This window comes from Lepidochelys kempii, chromosome 13 (assembly GCF_965140265.1).
Source record: "Lepidochelys kempii isolate rLepKem1 chromosome 13, rLepKem1.hap2, whole genome shotgun sequence".
NCBI lineage: Eukaryota > Metazoa > Chordata > Testudines > Cheloniidae > Lepidochelys > Lepidochelys kempii.
This window is the reverse complement of record NC_133268.1, coordinates 18,904,123-18,916,534: the sequence shown is the minus strand read 5'-3', so window position 1 is coordinate 18,916,534 and position 12,412 is coordinate 18,904,123. Positions and strand designations below refer to the sequence as shown.

Below are 12,412 nucleotides of genomic sequence, written 5' to 3'. Positions count from 1 at the left end.
TGCTCCCACAGAGTTGACTTGGAGTCAGCTGCCAAGGTGTGGGGACTGCCTTGCGCTCCTCCCCTCCTCCAGTGCAGCAGCTGCCTCAGCCTGCTCCCAGCGCTGCTACCGTGGAGCTGGACGTAGCAGTGGCCAGTGAGAGAAGCAGTGTGGAGCTGTGGGGGCCAGCCACCCGCTGCCCAGGGCAGGCAGGGACACTTGGGTGTGGTGTGTGGAGGCAGCAGGTGGGGCCAGAGGATGCATGTGACGGTGGCAGAGCTGGGGGAGAGACCCAGCCCTGAACATCGGTGGAGCCTGGCCCCCTGGGCCCTGAATTTGCTGGAGCCCAGGTACCACAGGCCCATATAACGTATAATTCACTGCCCTTGAATGTGACATTTGCGTATAGTACCATAGGCATCCCCGGAGAATGAAGGCACAGCGTCTGTCACAAGGAGCTTACAATCTGGGACCCTGATCCTGCAATCCATATTGCAGAGGCATTCTGCTGTGCGCACACAGAGCTTCACTGAAGTCAATGGAGATCTCAGCAGGCCGATCAGTGTGCCTGTGCTTTATCCTTCACAGGATCAGGGCCTCAGTTAGCTAGGACCACACTTGATGCTGGGAGGTATGACACAGAGGAAGTGGATGGGGAGAGATGTCAGCTAAGGTTAAGTAAGGTGCTTGTTTTCCACCCTATCAGCTTAGTTCCAGCTCCCCCTCCCCAATAAGTAAGAGTCAATCATTCACGGTGCTGACAGTTAATGGTTACTTTACAGAAAAGTTAATCATCAATAGTGAAGTGCCATCAATTCTCTGGAATCCTGCCATCCTTGTAAGCTGATTCAGCTCAACAGTGCTCACATGACATCTTCAGTTGGCCACCCCCACATAGCTCCTGGCTGAGGAGGGCCTTGTGTGTTAGTAGAAGAAAGAGAGAGAGAGCATAGAACAGGGGTTCTCAGACGTCATTGTGCCATGACTCCCTTCCAACAACAAACATTACTACATGACCTCAGAAGGAGGGAGAGAGATCTGAGACCGCCAGTGCCTGCCGCCCCAGGCGGGGGGGGGGGGGGGGGCTGGGAGAATGCCAAAGCCTGAGCCCCACTACCCCAAGTAGGTTGTGGGCTCAGGCTCCAGCCCCAGTTGCTGAGGCTCAGGCTTCAGCTGTGGCCCTGAGCAGTGGGGCTTGGGTTTTGGCTTCAGTCCCAGGCCCCGGGGTGCAAATCTGAAATTGTATTGTCTTGTGCTGCACAGAAAACAGTATAGCGTAAGCTCATGAAATTCGCTCCCTCCTTCAATGTGTTGCCGGTACCCAGTGCTGAGAGGCAAAACAACAGCAGGGGTTCGTTACCCTGTGTGTTTCACTCAATAATCACAACGGGGTGGAGAAGCAGAAAAGTTTATTTGCAGCTGCAAACAAGATACAGGGAGTATAGAATCTCAAATCCTGCACCCCAGAGCAGGTCATTACACACACTTTTATATTCCTTAATGCTACTGCACTACACATCAGCCAATTAAAACTTTGCACAAATACTCTGCCTTCCTTTTATGGGTTACAACAATGTTTATTTCCTGCAACCTCTAACAAGCATTCCTAGCAACTTAAACAACCAGCACATCCTGCCTGGCCTTGTAACTATCTCCTATTATTTTTAACTTGGCGTCAGCAAACCTTACACTAAGGCATTATCTGCGGCTGCAACATTGTTTTAAGAGCAAAAGAGCTTACTCAAACCAGCCAGGCCTGAATTCTATTAAGGGGGGTTAAGAAGAAGCCCTTAGGCTTTCAGCAGGGTGACTTCCTCAACCCTTATGGCCTTCCATCCCCTTGACTTAACTAGTGGCCATGCCCTGGGGTCTCCAACAAATGTGGCAGAAGATATGCACAGCTTTTTGCCTGCCTTCCCTCCCCCCCCCCCGTTATGAATTCCACAAGCTATGTTTTAGAAAAAACAAAAAACAAGTTTATTGACTACAAAAAGGTAGGTTAAGTGTTTATAAGAGATAGCAAACAGACTAAAGCAGATTACTGAGCAAATAAAAACATGCAAAGTAAGTTTAATACATTAAAGAAACTGGTTACAAGTAGTAATTTCCTCACCCTAAATGTTGTTTAGGCATTTCTTTCACAGGCCAGACACCTTTTCTGGCCCAGGCTCAGCTCTTCTTCTCCCCCCTCCTCCCCCACCGCCCTTGTTTCTTAGATGTTCTCAGCAGTCATCCTGGGCCAAGATGGGGTCCAGTACCCAGTGACATGATAACATGACTCTGCAGTGTCAAAGCAGCATCCCAGGAAGCTTCTCAGGAAAGTGGGAGATTAGCATCTTCAGAGTCCTATTGTTCTTCATAATGGCCTATCCAGGCTGATTGCCTACTGTCTGGTGGGTGTTCCCCAGGTGTAAACACAGTAATTGTTACATAGTCAATATTCCTAACATCAGATACAGAAATGATACATGCATACAAATAGATAATCATATTCAGCAAATCATAACCTTTCCTATGATACCTGACATGACCCATCTTGCATAGAACACATTATTTATGCCATATTCATATCATAGCAATATCTATGAAGAATATGAGGTGTTGGGTCACAGAGGCATGAACAAGACTCATTAATCTTTCACAGATGTTTTAAATACATTGGAGGCATCTAGCCAACTACTTAGTTTGTAACAGCTCCTGGTCTCAACACCACAACTGAATTTTAATGGCACACAATGCAACCCACTACTCCCTTGGGCTATTCGCCCATACTGGGGTATTCTTTAGGTTCTTCAGGAAATACAGGCTGTACAAGAGATTTTTCCAGTCCATATAAATAGTTATTAGATTGTTACATTTGGAAATGTTTCAAGTCCATTTTGTCCTTGTTTTCCCTACCACATTATTTGTTTGTTTCAGATGTTTATTTTATTAACACATTCCACATAGCTTACTTCAGCTTCATGTGGTGGGGTCATGCTGGGGAAATATTTACATTTACAAATATTTACAAGCTTTCAGTAACAGCTTTGGATGATAAAAGAAATCTACCCCATGGTACTTCCCTCTCTTATTATGTCCCAAGTCCATTGGTCTTAGGCCGTTTATACAGGATGCTCTAGCATTTAGCCAGGAAATATCTGCATTCCTGTTTTGCATGGTCCCAATTTGCAAATACTATTTTAAAAAGCTCTGATATTTCATAGTGCTCTGGGCAGAGTTTACACACACATAAGCCCATGCATGTGTTGGGATTCCCTCCAAGATCTCTTCCAATTGACTAATCCAGACCCCCTCATCCAGTTCTGGGAGAACACTTCATCCAGTTCCTTGGGATCCAAAAGCTCAGTTCAGCTCCACCTCATCACTCAGGTTACTTTGTTAGGCATATAATAGTGCTGTGCCCATGCAAACCAGGGGCTCAGACTCAAGGGGTTTAGGTACAGGGTGATACCATAATTTTAAATCATTTGTATCAAACTATACAGTTTATATACTTTTTCCAGGCTACTAAAACATCTATTCTTGAATCTAATTGGTTTGGACAAGGTACAGATCATATAAAGGACCAATTGCTTTGCAGATCGTGTAAGGACCAATTGCTTGTATCCTCACCTTATGTACATTTCAAGCCGATCAGCTCAGGGTGTTCAGTTATCTCAACTAGCCCCAAAACAGTCTCACACTTTTTTTTTTTAAACCACACACACACACACACACTTTAACTTTGCACTCAAATCAAGCTCTATGCACATTTATTCATGTCCAGCAAGATCTATGCCTACAGTGAGCACTCTAACACACATAGCCCTGCATGCCCATATGCATGCAGGGCTAGTTTACAGTTAGTACACTATATATAGCTCTGCTGCTATCGCACCTCAACACAGATAGTGTTTACACTGAAAGGAGGGATTCACCTGCTGACGTAAGTACCCACCTCCACAAGAGACGCTAGCTAGTTCAATGGACGAATTCTTCATCCACCCAGCACAGTCCACACAAGGACTTGGTCATCTTAACCATGACGCTTCAGGTGTAGATTTTTTTTTACATCCCAGAGCAACGTAGTTATTCTGTCCTAATTCTATAGCCTAGGCCAGGCCATACCCACACACAAACAGCATGTAACCCTTTCATTAAATCATTATAGTAAACTAAGCCATTTATCCCATGCTGACCAACATCATCCTCTGGAGTTTCCAAAATGTTCAAGAGGAAACATTTTCTCCATTTTATTTTACTCTTCTCATTAACAAAATAAACGGTTGTGCAGCCTTTGGAAATAATCTGGAGCCGTTTATAGTATCACCCAATATTTTATTGGAACAAAACACACTTTGTATCACTCTGGAGAATTGCACTGAGGCATGGACTTTGTGATGTCTTACTTGTGTAACTTTGTTCCCCTTGACATAGTTATGTGCAACCCTCCTTTTATAAATGATCAAATTGAATTAAGAATTACTGGAGGCCAAGCTAATAGAAATAGAGCCTGATCTTGTAAGGGGCTGAAACCTCTTAATTCCCATTGACTTTGAGAGCACTCGGCATCTAGCAGGATGGAGTTCATACAGACAACTCTTTTTCCAGGATTTATTTAGAAGAATGGGGTGAGGTCTACACTACAGACCTCTGCTAGCACAATTATGTTGGTCAGGGGTGTAATGAGGTGTGATTTATGACTGACATCTGTGCCAGCAAAAGCCTCTACTGTAGACTTAGTTATACTGGCAAAACTGTGCTTTTACTGATTTTATTTGTAGGGCTGTCGATTAATTGCAGTTAACTCAAAATTAATAGTGATTGTAATTCATTTTTTAATTAATTGCAGATTTAATCACACTGTTAAACAATAGAATACTAATTGAAATTTATTTCCATATATATTGTATTCTGTGTTGTAATTGAAATTAAAATGTATTTATTACAAATATTTTTACTGTAAAAAGGATAAACCAAAGAAATTGGAAAATATTATTCACCTCATACAAGTACTGTAGTACAATCTTTGTCAAAGTGCACTCAAAAACAAAACAATGTAAAACTTCAGAGCCTGCAAGTCCATTTAGTCCTACTTCTTGTTCAGCCAATCGCTAAGACAAACAAGTTGGTTTACATTTACAGGAAATAATGCTGCCCTCTTCTTATTTACAAGATCACCAAAAAGTGAGAACAGGCATTTGCATGGCACTTTTGTAGCTGGCATTGCAAGGTATTTATGTGCCAGATATGTTAAACATTCATATGCCCCTTCATGCTTCAGCCACCATTCCAGGGGACACGCTAATTTAAAAAAAAGCATTAATTACATTTGTGCCTGAACTCCTTGGGGGAGAATTGTAGGTCTCCTGCTCTGTTTTACCTGCATTCTGCCCTATATATTTATGTTATAGCAGTCTTTGATGATGACCCAGCACATGTTCATTTTAAGAACACTTTCACTGCAGATTTGACAAAACGCAAAGATGATATCTGTCAAGGTTCCTTCCCCACTCTGAACTCTAGGGTACAGATGTGGGGACCTGCATGAAAGACCCCCTAAGCTTATTCTTGCCAGCTTAGGTTAAAAGCTGCCACCACCAAAATGTTACACAAAGAACAGGGGAAGTGCCCACTTGGAAACGTTTCCCCCCCCCAAGCACTACACCCCCTTTCCTGGGGAAGGCTTTATAAAAATCCTCACCAATTTCCATAGGTGACCACAGACCCAAATCCTTGGATCTTAAGAACAATGAAAAAACAACCAGGTTCTTAAAAGAGAATTTTAATTAAGTAAAAGAATGACCTCTAAAATCTGGATGGTAAATACCTTACAGGGTAATCAGATTCAAAACAGAGAATCCCTCTAGGCAAAACCTTAAGTTACAAAAAGATACAAAAACAGGAATATCCATTCCATTCAGCACAACTTATTTTATCAGCCGTTTAAACAAAACAGAATCTAACACATAACTAGATTGCTTACTGACTTTTTACAGGAGTTCTGACCTGCATTCCTCTCTGATCCCAGCAAAAGCATCACACAGACAGAGAGAACCCTTTGTGTCCCGTCCCCCCCGCTCCAGCTTTGAAAGTATCTTGTCTCTTCATTGGTCATTTTGGTCAGGTACCAGCAAGGTTATCTTAGCTTCTTAACCCTTTACAGGTAAAAGGGTTTTTCCTCTGGCCAGGAGGGATTTAAAGGTGTTTACCCTTCCCTTTATAGTTATGACAGTATCAATGTGAGATTTCTAAAGATATCTACAGCACTCAACCCAAGGTTTCAGAATCTGAAGTGCCTTCCAAAATCTGAGAGGGATGAGGTATGGAGCATGCTTGCAGAGGTCTTAAGACCAACACTCCGATGCAGAAACTACAGAACCCGAACCACCAAAAAAGAAAATCAACCTTCTGCTGGTGGCATCTGACTCAGAAAGTGAAAATGTGTCGTCTGCACTGGTTTGGATTGTTATTGAGCAGAACCTATCATCAGCATGGACGCAAGTCCTCTGGAATGGTGGTTGAAGATGGAGACAAATGAATCTTTAGTGCATCTGGCACACATATATCTTGCAACGCTGGCTACAACAGTGCCATGAGAACGCCTGTTCTCACTTTCTGGTGACGTAATTAAGAAGAGGGCAGCATTATCTCCTGCAAATGTAAACTAACTTGTTTGTCTGAGCGATTGGCTAAAGAAGTAGGACTGAATGGACTTGCAGGCTCTAAAATTTTAGATTGTTTTATTTTTGAATGCAGTTTTTTTAACATAAAATTCAACTTGCATGATAAAGAGATTGCACTACAATACTTGTATTAGGTGAATTAAAAATACTAATTCTTTTGTTTTTTTTACAGTGCAAGTACTTGTAATCAAAAATATAAAGTGAGTACTGTACACTTTGTATTCCATGTTGTAATTTAAATCAATATATTTGAAAATGTAGAAAACACCCAAAAATATTTAAATAAATGGTATTCTATTATTGTTTAATAGTGCAATTAATGGCAATTCATTTTTTTTTAATTGCTTGACAGACCTGTTTGTTTTCCCACTTGCAGGGGCTGGAATAAGTCTACCGAGGCCCTGGTCTACACTTAACATTTAGATCGCTCTAGCTACATTGCTCAGGGCATGTGAAAAATTCACACCCCTAAGCACTGTAGTTAAGCCGACCTGACCCCCGATGTAGACCCAGCTACACTGGCAGAAGAATTCTTCCATCAACCCAGCTACTGCCTCTTGGAGAGGTGGATTACCTACAGCAACAGAAAACCCCCTCTGTCAACATAGGACCCATCTACACTCTCGTACTGTGGCATTGCTGCAGCTGTGCTGCTGTAGCCTCCATAGTGTAGACACACCCGAGAAGTACACCAGTATTCCTATACAGGCAAAGCATTCCCAGTGGACCTGGCCTAAGACCGAGATTCTCAAAGCTGGTCAAATGGGAATTAGGCAAACTGAGGCAACTGTGAGTTTATACAGAGTCAGCTACCCCAAGCCTCAGCATGGCCCTTCTCTGAGTATCCGTATAACTAAGTTGGCTTGGGGGGTAATTTTTTCTGAAGTAGTTATCCTGGTACAACCCCTTGTGTGGCTGCAGTTATACTACTGTAATGGTGGCTTACACTAGTATAGCGCATTCCTCTTCTTGTATGGGAATAGCTATGCTGCTGTAAAGCACACTTATGCCAATATGAAAAGGAGGACTTGTGGCACCTTAGAGACTAACCAATTTATTTGAGCATGAGCTTTCGTGAGCTACAGCTCACTTCATCGGATGCATACCGTGGAAACTGCAGCAGACTTTATATACACACAGAGAATATGAAACAATACCTCCTCCCACCCCACTGTCCTGCTGGTAACAGCTTATCTAAAGTGATCATCAGGTTGGGCCATTTCCAGTACAAATCCAGGTTCTCTCACCCTCCACCCCCCCACACACAAATTCGCTCTCCTGCTGGTGATAGCCCATCCAAAGTGAGAGAACCTGGATTTGTGCAGGAAATGGCCCAACTTGATTATCATGCACATTGTGTAAAGAGTTGTCACTTTGGATGGGCTATCACCAGCAGGAGAGTGAATTTGTGTGGGGGGGGTGGAGGGTGAGAAAACCTGGATTTGTACTGGAAATGGCCCAACCTGATGATCACTTTAGATAAGCTATTACCAGCAGGACAGTGGGCTGGGAGGAGGTATTGTTTCATATTCTCTGAGTGTATATAAAGTCTGCTGCAGTTTCCACGGTATGCATCCGATGAAGTGAGCTGTAGCTCACGAAAGCTCATGCTCAAATAAATTGGTTAGTCTCTAAGGTGCCACAAGTACTCCTTTTCTTTTTGCGAATACAGACTAACACGGCTGTTACTCTGAAACCTGTCATTATGCCAATATAACTGTCTCCATGCTAGGGGGATTGTAGTGCTTTAACGCTTCCCATATAGTTAGAATGGTACAACTGTTGTGAGTAAACAAACCCTGACTCACTTTGCACTATTGTCATCTCTAAAACAAAGAATGACCTGAACTTGCTGAGTTTGGTTATAAGAACAAATATTTCGTCTAATAAACTTCCCATCGCTGACTACAAAACAAGGTAGCTTAACTTCTGTTCTGCCCTTATTTTAAACCATTTTACTTATTACAATGACAGTGAAAAAAAGAACAAATTACAGATTTGGGGCTAAATTATCCACCTTGTTGGAGAGAACCTGCTAGATCACTGGGGATTCCTTCTTTGCTAAATGGATTCCCACTCCTTGTTTTCATTTGTGATTGTAATGTCTGTTTCTAGCGGCTACTGCCTTGAAGCACAGTGCAACTGTTCATGAATAAAGAAAAGGAGGACTTGTGGCACCTTAGAGACTAACAAATTTGAGCATAAGCTTTCGTGAGCTACAGCTCACAGACTAACACGGCTGCTACTCTGAAACCTGTTCATGAATAGTTCAGCAATGTAGAGCACATTCAAGCTGGGTTATTGTTACCAACTGCAGTTTAAATTTTAAATGATAAACATCTCAAGAAATACATATTTGTGGTTTATGCCTGGTGTTTTTATTATTTGGTTCTATAGCTAGAGTGCAGCCTCGTTCACTTGAAATCCACAGGCCAAAAGAGAGATAAGAATCAAACAGAGAAGTGGATTGGCCAAGACATACAGCCTGATGATCACAAAAGAAACACCTCAGGGGAAGATCATGGCAAGGAGGACAAGAAATATGCTAAAGAACAGGAGGCATGAGCCTCTCTTCCTTTGCAGGATCCTTTGGAACCAATGCTGTGTCTGCAAGTGGCCACAGACTTGTCACTATAGATATGATCCTTCCAGGTCCCCAAAGACCCATTCCATGAAAGACCACACAAAACCTTTAATTCATGGAGTTATGTGCTACAGCAGCTGCACAAAGAGGGTATGATTTAAAGCCCACAGGAGTGTTTCCAATGACTTCAGTGGGCTTTGAGTCAGGCTCAGAATATACAGGTTTTACAAGTATAAGACAAAAGTTTGTTATTTACATAACTTCAGACTGCAAAGAAACATTTCAGGTTGCTTTTCAAAGGATTGTTTGACACATTTTCAATTATTCCCACTGAATATTGTATCAGTTCCTCACGGTTTAGTTTGAAAGGGTTGTGACATACAGCTGACTGAAAAGTTGATGCACTAGCCAAACATATTGAAGTATTCTCACCTGCCTCTATGTAAGCAAACCATAAAGATATTTTTCCCCCCACAGAGCCATACCTTCTGGCTATCTTAGGTAGTTAATGTTTTTATTACCCTGCCAGAGAACAGGATCCTTCCAGGATATTTAAGAGCGGGTTTGTGTTGGCAGGTCAGATACCTGGGCAGGTCAGATACCTGGACAATAGTTTGCTGAAAAGACACAGAAAAGCCATTATTTCCATTTCACACAATGAAATAATTTAAGAAAGTCTCAGAAGAAATTCAGGAATCCATCAGAAGAAATGCATGTGCTATAACTGCTCCCCAAAGAGAATCCAAACTCAAGGGAACCCTACCTCTATTCTAGCAGTGGCAGAGCCAGGTTTTGCAACCAAAGAGCCAATGGGTTGTTCGTGGTACTATTTTCAATTATACCTACTGGCTTTACATTTAGTTTTTTAAAACCATCCCCACTCAGAAGACTCTCCTGGTGGTTCTCCAGTACTCAAATTAATTGACCATTTGGTTTCATTCCCCACTCAGCTAAAGCTGCACAGCTAATATCTAGGTTAGCTTTCACCATTGAGATAGCCTAAGCCTACAAATCTCACAGAACTAACAAATGTGTAGCTAGCTATTTACAAGTAAACTGAAGAGATTTGTATGCACACAAGTAAAGTTTTAAATGCACTATAATCCACTGAACTCAGTGTTGATGTATTCTCCCTATTCAATGGGTGCACTTCTCTACCATGTTCTCCTCACCTCATTGATGGGGCACCAAACACCTACAGCAGCACCTTCTGTCCCAGCACCACAACCCTAATCCTGGCCTGGTGCACAAGGGAGGCCCTGGGATCAAGAGGGCTGGTGAGTGAACCCTATAATGCTGGCAGACCAGGTGCCAGCTCATGCCAAGGCCCCTAGGCCTCAATTGTACACTGTATACCTTTATGCAAGGTAGCCTGTTTCCTCTTGTTTTTTCCTACCCCCCCCCCCCAGATGTTCTGGTTTAACTTGGATTTTAACTTGAAGAGTGGTCAGTTTGGATGAGCTATTACCAGCAGGAGAGTGAGTTTGTGTGTGTATGGGGGTGGGGGGGATGTGAGAACCTGGATTTATGCAGGAAATAGCCCAGCTTGATTGTCATGCACATTGTGTAAAGAGTTGTCACTTTGGATGGGCTATCACCAGCAGGAGAGTGAATTTGTGTGGGGGGGGGTGGAGGGTGAGAAAACCTGGATTTGTGCTGGAAATCACTTTAGATAAGCTATTACCAGCAGGACAGTGGGGTGGGAATAGGTATTGTTTCATATTCTCTGTGTATATATAAAGCCTGCTGCAGTTTCCACGATATGCATCTGAGGAAGTGAGCTGTAGCTCACGAAAGCTTATGCTCTAATAAATTGGTTAGTCTCTAAGGTGCCACAAGTCCTCCTTTTCTTTTTGCGAATACAGACTAACACAGCTGTTACTCTGAAACCTGTATAACTGTAATCATTCTGACTTACCTGTGTGTTAAAATAGGTATTAGCGTTATAAAAATGTGTTTTGTGTTTAGACTTTATGAAATGCTTGTAAATTACTGAATGTATGAATCTCACTTATAAAAAAGTGTTTTCTTTATAACTGTAAATTACCAGTCAGGAAAGTATTGCCAAGTGTGAAATACAATTTGCCACAGGAGGTATGTAACAGCATCAGCACCCACCTCTCCTGCATGTCCCCTTCTCTCTGGGGAAGAGTGCCTATAAACAGTTCTTTTCATGGGGGGACACCCCCCCTCTTGTGGATGGCTCCCTTTTCTTTTTTGTTCTTACATCAGGGTGGCACCTACCTTTTGCAAGCACTCCCCGGCCACTGGTCCTCTCGGCTGGTCTTCAGCAGCTCAGCCGTCCGGCTAAGCTGCACACGCTGTCCCTGCTTCCGGGGTATATGTTCCCAAGTTCTTATCACAGCCCTGGTATGGGGCCATAGCTTTTAGGCTTCTTCGCAGAAGCACTACCTTCTTCAGACACCCAGCCGGGGCCCATCTCAGTACCCCAGTCTGGTCAGGCCAGGTTTTGTGCTCAGTCCCTCAGGCTCAGCCTGCCCACACTGACCTTTTAACGGCTCTGCTGCTATTCTATCCAGCCAGCCATCCTCAAGGTCTTTGGCAGTGTTCGCTGGGCTCAGTTCTGCCTGGTGAGCTATACGCAGTCCTGCTGTTCGTCTAGCCAGCCAAGCATCCAGTCCTCCCCCATCAAGCCCGTGAGCTGTAGCTCGCGAAAGCTTATGCTCGAATAAATTGGTTAGTCTCTAAGGTGCCACAAGTCCTCCTTTTCTTATAGCAACTGAAGGCTCTGGACTGCTACTTTCCCTTTATCCCGCCCTTCTGGCCCCTTATTGATCACTCCAGCAGCCCTTCTGATTGGCCACTCTTCTACAGCCACTCTAGGCTGCCTGGAGGACTTCTCGCTGCTCTATTCTGGGACAGGGTGATGCAGGGCCACGAGGCCTCCAGCAGGGGGCCTCCGGACTTAGTCCACTCTGCCATAAGGAGTTATCTCCTGCCCAACAAAAGAAGGCCCATAGACACCAGACAAACATCAGAGGACAAAAGACTTTGTTGATTGCCCCTCCACACACACACCCATGAAGAGGAGACATGCACGAGGACTTGTCCCATCAGCTTGAATTCTGGGGGAAGGGAATCAAAATTCCTGACAAGAAGAAACTGTATCTTTATGCTGCTATGACTTTGAGGGGCAAGGATTACTAAACATATGCAAAAG

General features: G+C 43.4%; 1 long non-coding RNA gene across 1 annotated transcript; it reads right to left on the bottom strand.

The window, feature by feature from the left end:
- Nucleotides 1-8,319: 8,319 nt before the first annotated feature.
- On the bottom strand, nucleotides 8,320-12,004 carry LOC140897160 (uncharacterized). The gene is made up of 2 exons (XR_012154688.1): nucleotides 11,476-12,004; nucleotides 8,320-9,848 (listed from the first exon to the last, which is right to left on the bottom strand). It is a non-coding gene; the product is annotated as an uncharacterized lncRNA (long non-coding RNA).
- Between the last annotated feature and the right edge of the window lie 408 nt (nucleotides 12,005-12,412).